Here is a 10,114-nt window from a genome sequence, read left to right on the forward strand (position 1 = left end):
TCGCGAACGAAGTGGTTTTTTTTGAGAAAGGTCTTTTACCTTTCAAGCCTGCGCAATGGATTTTTTAGGTGAGACACAGCATGCGCTGAACTGAGCCCACCCTTTAATCCTAAGGTTCATCTGCCAGGGCCAAGCAAGCTTGTACAATGGCGGTGAGGTCCTCAGGACATAGGTTTGTTTAGAGTGACCTTCTCATAGATGGATGGCCTCACAGGGCTAACGAGCTCCATCTGCCCGGGGGACCTGGAATCGAACCTGGGTCACAGCAGTGAGAGTGCTGCATCTTAACCACTAGGCCACCAGGGGTCCCAGACAGTTCATATCTCTGTTGTTAACAAGCCACAAAGGCTTCACAGGTGGCTTGACTACTGGCACCGGGGCTGTGCATCATTGTACCCTCTTGCAGGTACTCTCATGCTGTGGTTCATCTGTTCCTTTCTTTCCGTTTGTGCCAGGTTGTGGTGGTTATAGATTTTTTGTATATTGAAAAATTTCTTTTCCCACTAAAGTTCTTTCTGGAAGGAACTGGCTTGCATGTGATCAAATACACCACATCTCTTCTATTGTTGTGAAAAGGGCTGTTGTAAATATATGGCACATGGTGAAAATTGTTATGATGGGTAGCTGCAGTTCACTCATCCAGTAATGCATTTGGACTGTTCAGTATAAGAGGCTGAAATATTTCCTTTTCAATGAGGTCAGATATTTTTAATGTAGATTCTACAGAATGTAGATGATTCGCAAGGTATGTGAACCATTTATACTTCATGGAAATAAGTAGGGCAAAAGAGAGGGCAATTGCTCTATCGCTCTGCCTTCAGTAGTGGAGTTTCTGAACACAAGGGGTCCAATTTTGAGCCAGCTGCAGCTCAGCACTATTCAAGATCTGCAGAGTGTTATTCTGAAAGGAGTATGGGTGAAGGTTTCCTGATGAAAGGAGTATGAGAAGACAAAAGGCCTTGCAATGAACTAATTAAAATCGATGCCAGCAGAGATCTCTCTGATGCCTGGGTGGTGAGCAACCAGCAGGTGTCTTCATTACTTAGGCTGCTGGTGACAAGCTACATATAAAACTACGGTGTAGCTCGTTTAATTTCAGCTGCAAAGTCTTATCAAGTCTCTGGAGAGATGGAGTGGGAGGAAAGCCCATAGATGCTCAGTCTGTCATCTTGATATTTGGACAAGAAAGAATGTTCCAGAACTTGGACTCTTATGAGCTTGAAACCCTTTTCTTTAAGAGCAAAGGGAATGAATAAAACAGGGTGAACTTTGGTTTAACAAAAAAACAATCACTGTGGCTGACTGCTGCTGTCATAAAGGGTTTGACTTGTGTCCCAGTGGAATGTTGTTGATTTCACGCAATCAGTCTTATTTTCCACTCAGAAATGCGGGATTTCTTCTCTAGCAGTGCCAGTGAGCACCAAGCCACAGGACAGATGGAAAGCAAAGTTATTGGTGTTAATGGCTGCTCTTCAATTTTCTTCTTTAAAGGAATTGCTTGCAAGCTGGAAAAAATATTTCAGTATTAACTGTGAGCTGTTATCAGACTTGTGCAGGTTGCAGCTTTTATAGTTAAGGATGCAAAGCAGCGTTCATTCAAGCACTGACTCCATATCAGAGCTGGGCAAAATTTGTGGACCCATTTCAATGCAAAAATGTGTGACATTCTCATTGCTTCTTCATGTTGGCTCATACAGGTGACTTCTGTCAATGAGATTTTGATAGCCCCTGCCTTGGAGGCAAAAAAAAAAAAAGCAAGTATGACATTAGGCTGGAACTCCCCATTTCAAGGGGGAGATGAAGAGGAGGGCTGTGTATTAGCAGAACATCTCTTCATCACATAATTTGGAGAGAAGGTCTACAGCTTTTTTGTCCCTCTCTCGTGCTCTGTTAAATGTTCACTCAGCTGTGACAGTGAAGAAATAGTGGGAAAAAAGAAGAGGAGCAACAAAAAATAGTATAAGTTGAGGAAGTATCATTACAGTTCTGTAGGGATGACGTTTTACAAAGGTCAAACTAGTAATCATTGTCCAGATACTTTAATATGATATGGAGACATTTTTCCATACAAAAAACCCCTATCCTTTTCTTACAAATAAGACACTCAGTAAAACACATTTGAATGCCGTGACAAAATAAAATTTAAAAATACCAAGATACCTCCTTTTATTGACTTACCAAGACTGGAATTTGAAATTGGGTTTATTTTAATATTCTCATCCAAGTTAGTAGGAGAGTTCAAAAGATGACTTTAATGTAATGTGATGTGTCTCACCACAAGCAAGTGGGAAGCTTTTGATTTATTTTGAAATTCTTTTTGCTGACTCAGAGTAAAAGTAGGCTGAGATGGGAGATATAAAACACTGTTTTGGGTTTGCAATTACTTTTCTGTTGGCATCTTAATAGATAGAAAAGATATGAGTAGTGTAGGATAGATACATGGAAATTAATTCAATTAATTTTGAAGGAAAAATAAATATGTGGAATTGACCTTAGCTAGCTTTTGACCAACTGGAAGCATAGCTTGTGATAAGATCTTTAAAAATATGCATATTTACTGAATCAGAAATCAATGTTAAATAATTCACATTCCAGCTTTATCTTTTTAGAACTATATTAAAGCTATGTTCATTTTCTGAATGAAGTGGTGGTAGAACTGAAAGGCAAGGTGTAATTGACAATAATAATTAACCAATTAAGTCCTCTTGCTTTTACTGGGAATAATAAAGTGTCTGTCACCTAAGAGCAAGGTAAGGTTAAATTTTTGTTGGCTAGAGGGACAAAAAAGGTCTGGAATCTGGAGCAACAGAGATAGTTCTGCATCCTTATTTCACCTCAGTGAACTGCAGGAGATGATAGTTTTGCAAAGCCGAGGTTGCTGCCGAGGCTGCATGCACAGCAATTGGGGGAGCAATTACAGTCAAACTCAACCCAGTCCCTGACACGTGATGAGGGAGTCTGGTTATTTGTATTTTCACCTAGCTCATGCAGATAGTAAGAAATAGCCAGCTGTTCCTGTGTACATTTTGCATTTTCTCTCTACTTAGCACAACATGTTTGTATAGTGCCTAATTAAGGAAAATTAAAAAAAAAAAAAAAAAACATAGCAACCCTTGCAGTTATCTTAATGATTGCAAAGGAGTGCAAAAACAACAGGGAATGAAGAATCCTGAAACACTAGAGCTGTTTGCCATTCTGTTATCTCTAGTAAGAGATAGAGGTTTTATTCCTAGGACTTTTCCAGCTGAAATTGCTGGGCTTCCCTATCAAGAGGGTAAAATTGGGCAAATTATGCTTACTGTCAAGGAAGAAGTATTCTGTCTCACAATCTACTAAGCATAAACATGGCTCTATTTATTAAGCTTAATCTTTTAAATTAAACAGCAGAGCATTTCATTACAGGTAAAGAGCCCTGAATAAAGAGGGTAAGACATCTTCAGAAGAGGGAGGATGCATGCCAAGCTTTGCTAAATTACAATGAGGGCAAGTTATTAGCGCCTCTGAAATGCAGACGTATACGTGAAAATTAACGCTAGGCAGGTGTTTCCAGAAATAAATACCCTCAGTTACTTTTATAAAGACCTGACATGGAAGCAGGACTGTCTTTCCCATTTGTCACACTGGCAGACTCTGAGCAGGTTTCGTCCTTTTTGACTGCACATCCAAAAGACAAGTGTGTACTCAGCAGAGGGAGGGTGATGATATACAGGCAACATGTAAATTGGCACTTAAAGCACTGTATCTTTGGTCTGGTTAGTTATGACTTGCATCCAAGCATGCCATCCCGATCTTCTCTTTAGCGCTGGAGAAGACCAGGTGAAGAGAGTTGTTGGCATTCAGTTTATGCTTGGGTACATCCAGTAGAGCACCACCAGCTCTACTGACTAGTTCCCTTTGACAGCAATAGCATTGTGGACTGGTAAATCAGGTGTCTGCGGCTTAAACTTCTGCTGCTGAATTTAGGTGTGATGATAATACCACCTCTGTTTTTAACCAGGTGAAGTTAGGTGGCACACATCTCAGTTTAGCAGAGATGAGTTGATGTATTCGTCTTTGGTAGGTGCACAGCTCACAGGATGTACATGAGAACACTTCAAGCTCTGTTGCACAAATCGTCACTACATCCATCTGGGGAAAAGCAGAGTTTAGAACTTTAGTGCTTGCATATGATGAGGGCTCAGTGCTGGAACCAATAACAATTAGTATTTTCACCATTGACCTGGATGACAGACAGAATACACCTGTCACATGTGTGTAGATGAAACCAAATTAGAGAGAATGGTTGACACGGTGGAGAGTAGAACTCATGTGGGTCTTGACAAGCTGAAGAAATGGGCTGACAGGAACCTCAAGAAATTCAAGGAAGACAAAGGAAAAGTCCTGCACAGACCCTGTGAACCAGTGCAGGCAGAGGGATGACTGACTAAGCAAGAGAAGAGGACTTTGGGGTCCCAGTGGAGCATAAATGAATAATGTATCCTTGAGTCACATAGGGCCAACTACATACTGGGTTATGTTAGCAAGAGGAAAGAGCTCCAGGGAAGCAATTATTGCCTTTCCAGGACACTCCTAGAAGCCTAGTCCACCACAGAGTGATGTTTCCTAAGGCCAATATGAGCTATCTCATTTCACTACTGACTTGGTAGTATAGATGGAGAAAAAAACCCCAACATCCTGTGGTCTGAGCATGTTTTCTGAAGGCCTAGAGCTCAGACCTGCATTTAAGTGTAATACATCAGTTCATGGATTAGCATGGCAATTATTTGTGAAATTTTAAGCATTTGAGCAGCTTTATTAAATTTACTGCTTAAGAGTAAGGATGCTTTTAAGCACTCTGCTAAGCTGGACCTTTAAAAGCTTGTGCCTACTCTGCAGTTATCATGGGATTCAGGAGTGTCTCATACAGTGTGCTGCTATTGGAATACCATTACCATTACTATTAAGTCCTGGACTGTCCAGGTGGCTGGTTATCACTGTGTGGGGTTGCTCAGAAGCTATTAAAATTGTTAAAGGGCAGTTTTCTTCCTGCCACTGGCTCAATTATATCTTTGTTTTATGGTCTTCATTAAGAGAACCATGAAGATACATAAACAGAGTAGACAAGTTTAATGGTGGTAAAAACAGATACTTGAATATATCCCTTGAAAAATTTGGTCTATACTTGATTTGATTTATTTTCCATTACAATTATCTCCAAGTAATAGCTATTAATTAGCACTGTGATGTAGTATACTAGCAAGGTTATCTTAGATGTTTCTTGAAAATTAAGTTTGTGGCTACATCACAAAAGAAATTCCATTTCACCTTGAAACTTCAACTGACAAGTAGTAATGGCTGGTGAATATAAAATGTTACTGCTCTTGCAGACTGTTGAGCTGAGCTTTCAGTTACCTGATGACACTTTGGTGTTACTGAAATTGTCAGTTTGCAAGATTTTTTGATAAGGCTATCTATTTTGTTGGCATTATGAAGTCATTTATTGTGAGAAGAGGAAGATGACTTTTCCCCAAAAAATCCCCCTGTTGATGACATGAGCAGGTGATGTTCATGAACCTGATTTGTGTGCTATGCACTGCTGTACGTGTTCTTTTAGTTTTGTTTCCACTCTGCACAAGCATGGAAGCAGGAACGGTGAGTCTCCAATTGGGAAGGTTCATGAATGGGAATGAGAAAAGTTTAATAGGAGAGATAGTAACTTTTATAATATCAACATACATGCCCCCAAACATGTCTGATTTTGATATTTGACTTTTGTTTGCTTGTGTGTTCCATCTGTATTAGCTGGTTCAGTGAAAGGCATTAACTTGCCTGAGAATGGGAAGAAAACATCAGAGCATGGAAACTGTGTAATGACCACTTTTATGGGAAACAGAAAGATTGCTCCCCTCCCCCCATTCCCCCATTCTGAATTTCTTGGCCTTAATCCACAGGGTGCCCTGGGGACCTGGGGAGCTGGATAATGAAATGGCTGGTGAGAGGACACTGGGGTCCCCTGTCAGCCAGCTGACAGAAAAATAAAAACTCGCCCATGAGGAGTCACCCCAATGCCAGAGGATACAGTGAGGCTTTCAAATTGGACTATTCCCAGTATATACCCAACCCATCAGAAATTTCTACAACTATCTTGAGTTGTACAAGTATCTCCTTATTAAGTGTCTCCAGGTCTTTGAAAGATTTTTCAGACAGAAAGAATAATGTTTGGTTAAATTTATGTGAAGCCTGTGGTAGAGGTGAAAAATAGTAGTATCTGGATATCCAGATCTATTACTTCAACTCTGTTCTTCGTTTTCTCTATCCTACGATACAGCATAACTTAGTAAAAATTAAAAAGCTGAAATATTTGCCTGACATCCTTGAAAGCTGCTCAAGTTCTGACTTGAGTACCAAAGGACATAAATGTATTTCGAAAGCAGATTTTAAAAAAAGCCTTGTACATGCACATAGAGATATTGGTCAAAAATTGCCAGGAAATGGCACTAACCATCTACTTCCCCTAGTACTCCACTAGTAGGGAACTCCACTGGGAAGGAAACTACCTCCAGCACTCCACTATATCTACCTCCACCATTCTGTGAGTAACAGGCTTTGAACAGAAGACTCTGAGAGCTTTGGTTGTCATAGGCAGGTCCAGAGCTGTGTCCTGCCATCACTGTAAATGCTGCCATCAACCCCAAACCTGGAATCAAATCTAAAGATTTCCATGAAGAAGGAAGAACTTTCTTGCTTTTTCTGCCTTTTACAACACAAAGACTGAATTACATTGCCATTTCTGTATTTTGAAATCCAGAAGGAATAACCATAACAACCACTGCAATAATTCGGGGAGGATTGGTTGAGATTTTGCTTTGAAACAAAACAAACAAAAAAAACCTCTGAAGAATATCTGACCTGCAGTGAAAAGGTCCAAACTGTTATTTGGAAATTGAGTATGTAGTTCACTGTTAACAAGAACACTGGATTAAAAAAAGTTGTTTGGTATGTACTCCTTACAGCATAGAAAATCTGGGGGGGTTTGTTTGTGTTTATTTTATTTTATTTTAAAATAAATTCATTTCAAAACTATTCATTTTGCATTTGAAAGAGTGCTTCCTTTGTCTCAAGAAGCTATCCCTAAAATGAATTTTACCAGATGTATAGGGACATTAGCACAAAAAAATGGGTGTGAACAGTGCATAGAATTGACACATCAATATGAATTTAAGTAGCAGGGTGACTTGTATCGAATTTTTTCTCAGTACAAGGATCAATAATTTGTTTGTTGACAAATTTAAAATTCCTTTAAGTAGCAAACCATCTCATTTTCAGTTCTCTGAAAGATGATACTTTTAGTAGACCCATGACTCCAGGTTGTGAGTGTGTGCATGTTGCATGACCTCTTCAGCCTCAACTCTGCAGGAGCCTGCTGTATTAGGGGTGGTTTTGCATTGCCACTCCATTTTTAAAGCATGTGATGCATGCTGTAGTGCTGGAAGCCTGTCATTCAATTTTGTACCAAGAGTTATCATCATGAAAATATATTGGGGCTGCACATAAATTCATCTCTTCCTTCAAATCCTGAGTTACTCTCTAATGAGACCTCAGGTGATGGTAGTAACTGCAATACAGTTAGAATGACATTTCTCACAAACAGTGTGCTGTGTCAACATCGGTCAGACTGAAAACACTAAAAAGGCTTTTATTTTCTCTAGAACATACTAAGGAAAAGCATATAGTATTTTATTTTCCACTGTTCCTGGGTTTATCTTCATGTCTGCCTTAACTTTATCAAATGCAAAACTTGTTGAGAGTGATTTTAATTCTAAGATTGTCCTCAATCTCTAAGCACCTGCGACAATACTCAAGTGGTTACTGTCTTAATATCCAAGCAGCCTGAATTAGATACAGAGCATAGTACCAATGTGTTATGTATTGCTGGAGTGGAATTTAAACTATTCAAGCGTATAAATTGAAAACTCATTCTGAAGAATTGCTTTGCTTTCCTAAAATGAGTATACGGTAAAAACAACCAAGACATTCAGGAGACTTATCACTGGAAATGAATGTAATAATGTAATTCATGCTGTGTAAGGCAGACTTTAGTCTTGATGGATGGTGTTTGGTTGGTATTAAACTCTGATTTGCAGAATAGGAAATTCCTTAAGGAAGCAAAATCTCTTGCCAAAGCAGGCAATGCTAGTGCACAGTGATAAACGGTGTGCCAAATCATTCACTAATAACTTAGACAGTCAGCCAACACAGCCAAACCAGCTGGTTTGAAAACACCATGAAAGCAATTTACAGACCCCTTCTAAATCTAAAGTGGGACTATATAATTGCCACTTTAATAACAACATCTTTAACTCAGGCTGTTTGTTTTTTTTTTTAAGGAGAAAGCTGGAAAACTCTCACCTGAACAGAGAAGACCTAGTCTTCCTCCTTTGCTCACCAAGGAAACAGTCATCTCCATTTTCTCTTTGTGCAGAACAATGTTTTTCAGAGACCAATTGTGCAATACTTAACCAGCTTCTCATACAATACGTCTTTTAGCAATTCACTCGAGATTTTCTTGGGTAAAGATGGCGAGATTTTGCTGACAAGAAAGAAAATTTAATTAATATTGTGTCCAAGAAACACCCTGTATCTCTGCAAACTCATCTCAGTCTTCCAGCACGTTGGGGCAGACATATCTCAGATCCATTTATCATTCCTCCTTCATCAATGCCCTCTGTAGAGCTGGAGATGTGGCAGTGGCTTATGTAACCATGGGGTTATTTGACACTATGTCTTGGGGATTGCTCTGTTCTTGCCAAAAGCAAGGCTGCACAAGGATTGGGTGGTTCCTGGTTACCAGTATCTCAGGACTGGAAGGGTGTAGGCAGCTGCAATTTGTGTAAGGATTTATGGAGTCCTGTGCTGTAACTGGTCAACACATAGTGTTGACACAGAGGAATAAAACAGCTGCAGCTCCTCTATGTCCATAGGTACCCCCAGAAGAACACAGCTGCTTTTATGCACTCTATGTACAAAACTCTTTGACAGTGGTGCATGGTAGGAAGGTAGTGAGATTGAGGAAGAGCTAAGTGGTCCAGCAGGGTAAGTCATGGCCTTAGAGGAAATTTGTCCTCTCTATTAGTTTATGAATAACTTCTGGCCAGATTTCTCCCTGACCTTTTCAGGCTCATGGGATGTGTTTTTTCCAGGCACCCTAATGATACTACCCATGTGTAATCCTTCCCCATTTATTTTCTCCCTCTCCTATCCTGGAAAACAAGCAAAATCCAAGCACCGTGGGCAAGGCAGGGTAGCCATGGGTTAGGCTGGGAAAGACAAGGAATACCTGAATATTTATATCCAGCTGCTTCTTCTACCAAGGCAAAAGCCATTACCTCAGCTGAAAAAAGGAATAATACTACTTTCAGATTTAGTAAGCAATGGGAAAGTATCTGCACCTCCGAAAATCCGTGTGGCATTCTCTGACAGTAACAGCCACAAAGTAATTTGGAAAAAGAAGGTATATCGAATGGATGAGCCTCAGACATGGCCCTTTTTGGGTGTCTTTCCAGGAGTTTACACAAGGAAACCTTTCTGTCTGTGAAACTAATATGTCTTAATTTTAAATCTGTGAACAAATTGGGATATCCAATGATTCTTATGAAATGAAAACCAAATAATCTGTCTTTCTACCTGAAATACAACTTCAGTTTTTGGTTCTTTGGGTTTGGGTTTTTTCTCTCCCCCATAATTATTGAAAACTTCAGTGCAGTTATTCAGTATTTCTTTCTGATCTTAAATATATATAGCAAAATTTAAAAAGTATAATTTCAGAAAGTTTGAAATGTCAGAACTAAAATATATCAATCAAAATTGTTAAAATAGACATTTTCTAAATTACTCACCCTTTAGTTTAATTTCTAAAATCTAGTTAGGCTTGACACTCTCCAAAATATTTATGGGAAAATATTTGACTTAAAAGGGAAGATATATGATTGTGCCAACGTCAATCTTCTGAATTCATGAGCTTTCAGTCAGAGACAATATTGGGCATAGAGCCTTAGCGAGACAATGATAAATTATCCTCATTTCATATATAGGGAAAGTACGGGTAGGCTTTTGCTCACAAAAGGAGCAGAGCTGT

This window comes from Neopelma chrysocephalum, unplaced genomic scaffold (genome assembly GCF_003984885.1).
Source record: "Neopelma chrysocephalum unplaced genomic scaffold, ASM398488v2 Primary Assembly neopelma1_66, whole genome shotgun sequence".
NCBI lineage: Eukaryota > Metazoa > Chordata > Aves > Passeriformes > Pipridae > Neopelma > Neopelma chrysocephalum.